General features: G+C 48.6%; 1 pseudogene; it reads left to right on the top strand.

Annotated features, from left to right (window-relative positions):
- Positions 1-937: 937 nt before the first annotated feature.
- LOC136377221 (calponin-2-like) lies at positions 938-1,647 on the top strand (annotated as a pseudogene).
- Positions 1,648-7,951: the final 6,304 nt, after the last annotated feature.

The following is a 7,951-nucleotide window of genomic DNA, read 5'->3' as shown; positions in this document are numbered from 1 at the left end:
GAAAAAGATTTCCAAGTAAGTAATGAGCCTGAAGATAATACAAGGTTAATAATTTGCTCGTCGACGTTATGAAACCCTCTCACAGGCAGATGGCAAGCGGTGGAGCAGCCTGACAAAGCCTTGTTCAGGCTCCTCAGGTGCGGTCTCTCCCACCCCCAGACCCCAAACAACCTCCCTGTTCTCTGATGGTGCCAGAGGTATAGCAAATTCAGGGCGTGTCCCCAAACTTATCTCTCAAGTATAAAGAAGGGTGAAAAAGTACCAAGATGTTCAATACCACTAAGAGTAAAAATAAGACACTGTTTTTTCACCCATCAAATTGACAAAGATGAAAGCAACTGATGATGCCCAACACTGTGGGCAAAAGAACCAGTAAGGCAGCGGTTTTCACTGCTGTGCCCCAGTAATTTTTAAAATGTGCAACACCTGACTATTTAATCAGGGCACGAACCTCTTTTGCTTTAGATTGCCATAAAAAAAAGCAATGACAATAACCAACCCAACAATAGCTGGCCAGTGTAAATGAATCAAAATTATACCTTTTTTATTTTTGTTATATCAGCAAAATATATATATATTGGTGTGTCACAGAATTTTAGTAATTAGTTTATGTGTGCCGTGAGATGAAAAGGGTTGAAAATCGCTGCCCTAAGGCAATCCTCAGAAACATAAGAAACGATACATCATCGTAAGCCACTAAGTTTTGAGGGCTTTGTTCCTGAGCAATCGATAACAAAAACAAATGGATACACTGCCCTATTGTACGAAATAGAGAAAAACTGGAAACAAAAGGCCATCACTAGGAGAATGGTTACCTAAGTTATGGTCCAGCCATTCCAAGAATGCTATGCAGCTATTAAGAAGACTGAAGTAAACTGGAGGTCCCCTGCCATCGCACCTGCCAGGCCAGCCGTCCTGCTGGCACCACCTCCACTGCATGAGCTCCACACAGTTCAACAAGGGGCCCTCACACGGGCTTTCGGCCAAGGTCAAGGACTGACTCCTGTCCAGCTGGGTCGAGAGACCCACAGGCCATCTATTAATCCCAACCTCCAGAAGGGTCTGAAGGACAGAATTAGCCTGTGTACACTCATGAATAAGCTGCAGCCAGGCTCGGACTCAAAGATCAACCACTCCATGCAAAATTGGCACCAGCTAGAAAACCTCTCCAACTTCATCGAGGCCATGGTCAGCCATGGCATGAACTCTGTAGGCCTGCTCGAGGCCAGTAACCCACGGGAGAGTGGGAACGTGACCCAGGTGCAGGGCCCCTCCGGCTCCGGCAGGGAAGGCCGAGACAGCGGGGCTGCCAAGTGGCGTGGACATCAGTACCAAGTACTCAGAGAAGCAGGAGCAGAACTTGGATGATGCCACCATGAAGGTGGGTCAGTGCGTCACAGGGCTCCAGATGGGCACCAACAAGTGTGCCAGCCAGGTGGGTATGACAGCTCCCGGGACCAGGCAGCACATCTATGACACCAAGCTGGGGGCTTAACTTAGAAATGTGACAATTCCTCCATGTCTCTGCAGATGGGCTACATACAAGGACGCCAACCGGAGCAACAAGTCTTTGGCCTGGGCCACCAGATAAACCCCAAGTACTGCCCACAGAGCCCAGTGGCTGACAGGGCTCCAGGGTCAGCCTGAGACTGCCCAAGCCCAGGGAGGGCCCCAGAGACCTACCAAGAGTAGGCAGGTTACTGAGGCTACCCTTGTGGGGTACCCCCTCCCTCATCTCCCCTTCTGGGATTTGGGGGTTTTCTGTGTTTTCATCTTGTGTTTAAGCGCTTCCAGCTCAGGGTCTGTGAAGGCCAGATCCAGATACATGTGGGGTGGGGGTCCCTGCCAGGGCACATTCAGGTGGCAGATTTCCCAGCAGGCTGTAGGCCAAGCTTTGGGTGTGGGGGAGAAACCAGTACAGGAAGACAAACTGGCCCCAAATGGCTTCTGGTTGCTTCTGCTCCTCTTCCCTTTTCTCTCCTGATCAGTTTGTGGTTTCTGTACTAACAGAAGTTTCAGGCAGTTTTAACAAAAGTAATTTTTTGGAGGGGCAAGCAGGGTAGGGATGGTGGAGGGGGTGCTCAGAAGGAAGTCCCCTGGAAGAGGGCCCGGCCACAGTCCCCAGATATTTTAGGCATCATGAGACCCTGGATTTCCCCAGGACCCTCCCAGGGGCCCAGTGAGGAAACTGAGGCCCAGACAGGACAATGGAGTTCTGAGTGATTGAGGCAAAGCCAGACCCCCTCAAGTACTGTACAAGGACCACCCCCAGGAGGCCCTCCCTGCAACCAGCCCCACCCAGGAGAACTGGGACCAGCAGAAAATGTGAAATACCAACTGGGGACTGAAGGCAATAAAAACCTTTTTTAAGAAAAATAAAGATTAAAGTAAATCCGAAAGCAGTGACAGGATACATTAATGAAAGCAAATTTCAGAACAATACACCCAGTATAATTTTATATAAAATATATATATTACTTAGATAAATACATACACACCAAACCATTAATAGTACTCTCTTCCAGGAGAAAGATGATTTGGGGAGCAAAGAAGGATGCAGAAACTTCTAGTTTTTTATTTCTGCATTGTTCGATTTTTTTTTGTAATAAGCATATATTCATATATTAGTTTGATAATCTAATAAAAGACAACAAATGGATTTCTAAGGCTTTTCAACCCAGTCCACTGACTTCCTGGGAATTTAGGATGAGCCCAGTCTCATTTTATGTCATTTCGCTGAGTACCTATGATAAACCAGACAATGCCTGTGGTACTTCTAATTTTCACAACAACCTGAGCAGGTGGACATTATTTTTCCTATTTCATAATGTAGACACTCCGGTCCAGAATGGATAGGCAGCTTTACAAATGTCACCCACTGACTGACAGGACCAATGTTTGAACCCAGCTGGGTCCCACTCCAAAGCCCAGGAGCCCTTTCAGGTGAGACCAGGCTCTGCCCAAGGAGCTGAAGATCTGCTCGGAGAAAAGAATTCACACAGTTTAAGTAAGAGGCACTGCTGGATGCAACAACTGCACTCCATTGTGTATGTCCATTGTGATGAAGGATTTTTGAAAAGGCTACATGACAAAGATGTGTTAAATGAATGCAACAAAGAGGCAACCCACTTGGGCTAGAGCAGTCATGGAAGACTTCCCAGAAGAGGTGGCATAGGAGCCTATGCTCAAAGCTGAACCAAGGTTTGTTGGCAGGACAGGTCTCCACCCTGCCCAGGAGGCTCTGGAGTGGCTGAAAACAAGACAGAGGCAAGGCAAACCTGCTCGCCACCCTGCTAACCTAGTTAGTTAGGGCCTCATCACAGGGAGGAGCTAGGCTGACACTTTGTGGGGCTGACCGCAGGGCCCTGCCGAGAAACCAGACTCAAAACAGGCCTGCTGCTGCCACCACAGGGAGGGCGGTAGGGGTGGGGGCTCAGGAAGGCCTCGGGGACCACGGGGTTATTTGTTATGGGGTGAAGAGGAAGCTATAAGTGGTCCTCTGTCCTCCATTAACAGCAGGATGGAGTCAGGCTGGAGCCACTGGCTGCGGAATCAGCCTTGTTTTTTAAACACACATGGCTGGCCCAGGCCTTTTAACCCCCAAACACCCCATGGTTCCTGCAGGAAGAAAACAGTAGCCTTTGGTCTAGAAACTCTACAGCTGGGGTGTAGCTTAGGGCATTTCTGTTCAGCTCAGAAACAAACAGAAGATAAGAATATTGTGATAAAAGGAACTGTACTCTTATAATGAATTGTTCAAAGTCAGGCGTCTGGGCTGGCTATAATTCTTTATACTTGAGACTCCTCACTGTATATCCTCAAAGCTAAGAGCAAATAATAAAAACGGATTACTCTTGTCTGAAAAGAAATATAAACTACTTATTTCCACGCTTCTAAGAGCGTCCCCCTCCCAACACCAAAAGTTAACTAAAAAGCATGAGATCTAGAAGTGCTTAGACCTGCCCAGTACCCTCTGTGCCCTCTGAATCTCACCCCCTACTAAATTCTGCTGGGACTTTTTCTACAGCATTTTTTGGTAAAGTGATTAGAGCAATATTTCTGAAATCTGGAAGTCCCAAACTCTTTGGGAATTTCACAAAAGCCATGGGCCCTCTCCCTACAAAATGTATGTATGCACACCATACAAAATGCATGTATGCACTGTGTAGTGTCAGGAGTCCAAGACTCTCTCTTCCGCCCCCCACCCCAAGCACATTCTTTTTTTTTTTTTTTTTTGTACTTTTCTGAAGCTGAAAACGGGGAGAGACAGTCAGACTGACTCCCGCATGCGCCCGACCGGGATCCACCCGGCACACCCACCAGGGGCAACGCTCTGCCCACCAGGGGGCGATGCTCTGCCCCTCCAGGGCATCGCTCTGTGGCGACCAGAGCCACTCTAGCACCTGGGGCAGAGGCCAAGGAGCCATCCCCAGCGCCCAGGCCATCTTTGCTCCAATGGAGCCTCGCTGCGGGAGGGGGAGAGAGAGAGAGACAGAGGGGAAGGAGAGGGGGAGGGGTGGAGAAGCAGATGGGCGCTTCTCCTGTGTGCCCTGGCTGGGAATCGAACCCGGGACTTCTGCACACCAGGCCGACGCTCTACCACTGAGCCAACCGGCCCAGGCCACAAGCACATTCTAAGTCTCAAAGGACCCCTGATCCTGTCCCTCTCAGACTAGACCCACTAGTAAGCTTTCCTTCCGGCTTTTATTCTACAATTTATTTATTTTTATTCTATACACGAGATAATCCTTAGCAATCAGAGTCTAATAACAAAACATTTCAGTGGCTCAGAAACTGCCAGGAGAGTGTTGAAGCTCAAGTCAGCAGGATGAGACCTGTTCCCACCAGGGAGAACAGGGTGTTTGCTGGGCAGGCCCTGGGCGGCAGCTCTGAACCCCACTCTCACCCAAGGCATGCAGAGGGGTACCGAGGACTCTTCAAGTTCATTGGAGTTTCCACCCGTCTCATCGGACCCACTGCTTGGATGAGGAGGACGCGATGAGAAGGAGGTGCTTCCCTAGTCCCCAGGGCCATCATTCTCTCCCATGGCCTCAGCTCCACATTCCATGATAGGGTTCTGGGAGCCTACTCTGCTGAGTTGCCTGAGAGTCCAGCCCAGTTGGTTTGGGCCCCAGACCTCAGCAAAAGGTCAGAAAGTGAATGTATATATAATATTCACCATGACTCTCTCCAGCCCTGATGAAGAACAAAGGTCCGAGCCCAGTCCCCCCCCCCCCCCAACCCAGCTGACCATGGATGAGGGTTACCTTTCCCGGGGCCTTCAGTCTCTACATGAACCCCTAGCCCCGGTTCCGTGCTACCCCCTCTCCCTACAAGAACCATCCCAGACCTCGCAGAAAGCAACCTGCGAGGCAAAACCAGTGCCCCAAAGGCAGTCCCTTCAGAAACCAGGGTGACCGGGACAAAGCAACTTGTATGAGGCAGGAAGATTAGGATTCACAAGCCTTTGGTGGGGCTCCATGGGAGCAAGGCAGCTCCAAAATGCAGAAATGATTACTAACAGACCACATCCCAAACTTACACGTGGTCCACATCCACAAACTGGAAAAAACGCCGAATTAAATATGAAACAGGAAATGGAGATAAAGAGCTATGCACACAAACACACACACACACACACACACACTCTTCTAGTTAGCAGGGATGAAAGCCAGTGGTGGTGATTTTTAATTAGAAAGGAGGACTAATAGCCGCCTCCCAAGGCCAAGGCATCCATCCCCAAGCACCAGGCCAGAGTTAACCCTTGCAGCTCCAGGGGAGATGCCTTGCTACAAAAAGCCCCCACTGCTAGAGAAAGCGCATCTGGGTTTTCTAATCCTGTTTTGGTTAATGGAACAATCATTGAGAAAGAGAAAAAGGGAGGAAAGGAGAGTGAAGGAAGGGAAAGGAAAGGAATGGAAGAAGAAGGAAGGTCAAGTTCACCCCTTCACCAGGATAGTGTATAGGTGAAGGCACCTGAAGCCTGAGAGATGGGTTCAACTCCCAGCTCTCCTATTTACTGGCTATGTGACCAAAGCTTGGTCACTCACCCATTCTCTTGGTCTCAGCTTTTCTTGTCTATGAAATGGGGATGGTAGTACAGACCCGACAGGGTTGTTGCGAGGATTAGTTGAGATGATGTATGAAAAGCACTTGTTCGCTAGAACATTGTAAGTACTCAAACATGATGGCTTTGGCCACTATTAAATTAATTTCATTACTCTTTAGTCTCCTCAACATGTTGAAGCAGCCATTTCCTCCAATGAAATACACGGGGATAAACTGCCTCAATAGAGACTGATTTCAAGCATGTGGGGGGTAAAGGAAGAGTAAGTAGATGCTCCTTCCACACACAGAATGAAACACCTCCCACCCCCCACCCCACCCCACGGTGAAATGTGATATCCTGGAAGGGAGAGTCAAGTCCCAGAGAGACAGCATTGACAAACAGGAGTGCGCACACACACACACACACACACACAGAGCCTTTCCCCACCCATCACTCCAGGTTAGCATTTGATTCCATCACGGTCCCAGGGTTTTCTACCTTTCTCTTTCATAGTCTATTTGACAGGGAAAGAGCTCTTTATATCTCAAAGACTATTTAAACAGCTAGTGCATAGAAGGGTGCTTGGCACATAGTAGGTGCTCAATAAATATCTGCCACCAAATGACCCATGTGATCTGGTCCCCACGGTGGTTACTCCTGAGACACTCACATGTCAATGAAAGAGACACATAGAAAGGCATCTTGTTCCCCCTCTCCAAGTTTTCAGTACAGGGTAACAAAAAGCGGCTAAATTATGGCCTCCAGATATACTTCTGATTTTATAAAAATCAGTCTTTGAAAGAACTGAGTTTTTCCTCTCCTCTCTCTGCCTCTCTATCACCTTTACCCACATATTCTAAGACTTTGGACGCAGGACCTGACACAGAGCAGGTCCGCAATAAAAATCTGTGGAATAAAAAGTAATTCATAAATGCATTTACTGATGTCAAGATGCACACTGCTGACCTGATGGAACTGTCAGAGACAGACAGCAGCAGGTCCCCGAGCACGCCAGCCAGATGCGTTTCCTTCCATTCGCATCCTGTACCAGAGAGCATGTACCTAAATGAAATCAAGAGGCCAGATCTGCTTTGGGAGTGGACCACTGCCAGCTCACTCCTGTGACTCAAGCCATATGTTTTAGAAAAGAACAGCCCACCTTTATTAGTAGTAGTAGAAATTGTGCCAGTAATTTACATTTTGTTAGCATGTCTTTGCCAGACACCATGCTGACTGGTTTACATCTAGTATATCCTTTAATTCTCATGAACCCTATGACATGGGTCATGTTATCCCCATTATACAGATAAATAAACCATGGCTGAGAGAAGTGAAGTAACATTCCAGGGTCGCTCAGCCTGTCTGAGACTCCGGAGGGCTTTTGTGCCCGCCTCGCAGCACTGCCTCTCCCACTGCACCCGCTCCCAAGCCCACAGAACTGCATCCAATTCTCAAACACCTCGGGCGCGCGTGCAAGCACTTTCCTTGGCCTAGAAAGCCCTTCCCATCCGGCCGGCCATAGAAAGGCTGCTTCGACCTCAAGACTGTGCTCACACGCTGCTCCTTCCTGCAGTGCCCCCCCTTTCCCGAAGGCAGAACAGCCACCTCTTCTCTGTGTCCTCAGCTTAGAACACTGTGCACAAACCCACTGCTCACACAAGACGGTCAGGACTCAGTGCCGTTGTCCTTCCAGCCCCTCATGTGGTCACACGCCATATAACGCCATTTGGTCAACAACGGGACACATATATACAAGATTAGAAGGAAGAAGAAATATTCCTCTTGCCTAGTGGAATGGTGGTCCCACAAGATTAGAAGGAAGAAGAAATATTCCTCTTGCCTAGTGACCTTTTCACCATCACAACATGGTAGCACGATGCATTACTTGTGAGTTTGTGGTGA

The sequence above is a fragment of the Saccopteryx leptura genome, chromosome 6 (genome assembly GCF_036850995.1).
Source record: "Saccopteryx leptura isolate mSacLep1 chromosome 6, mSacLep1_pri_phased_curated, whole genome shotgun sequence".
Taxonomy (NCBI): domain Eukaryota; kingdom Metazoa; phylum Chordata; class Mammalia; order Chiroptera; family Emballonuridae; genus Saccopteryx; species Saccopteryx leptura.
The sequence above is the reverse complement of the archived record's forward strand: the minus strand, read 5'-3'. Positions and strand labels throughout refer to the sequence as shown.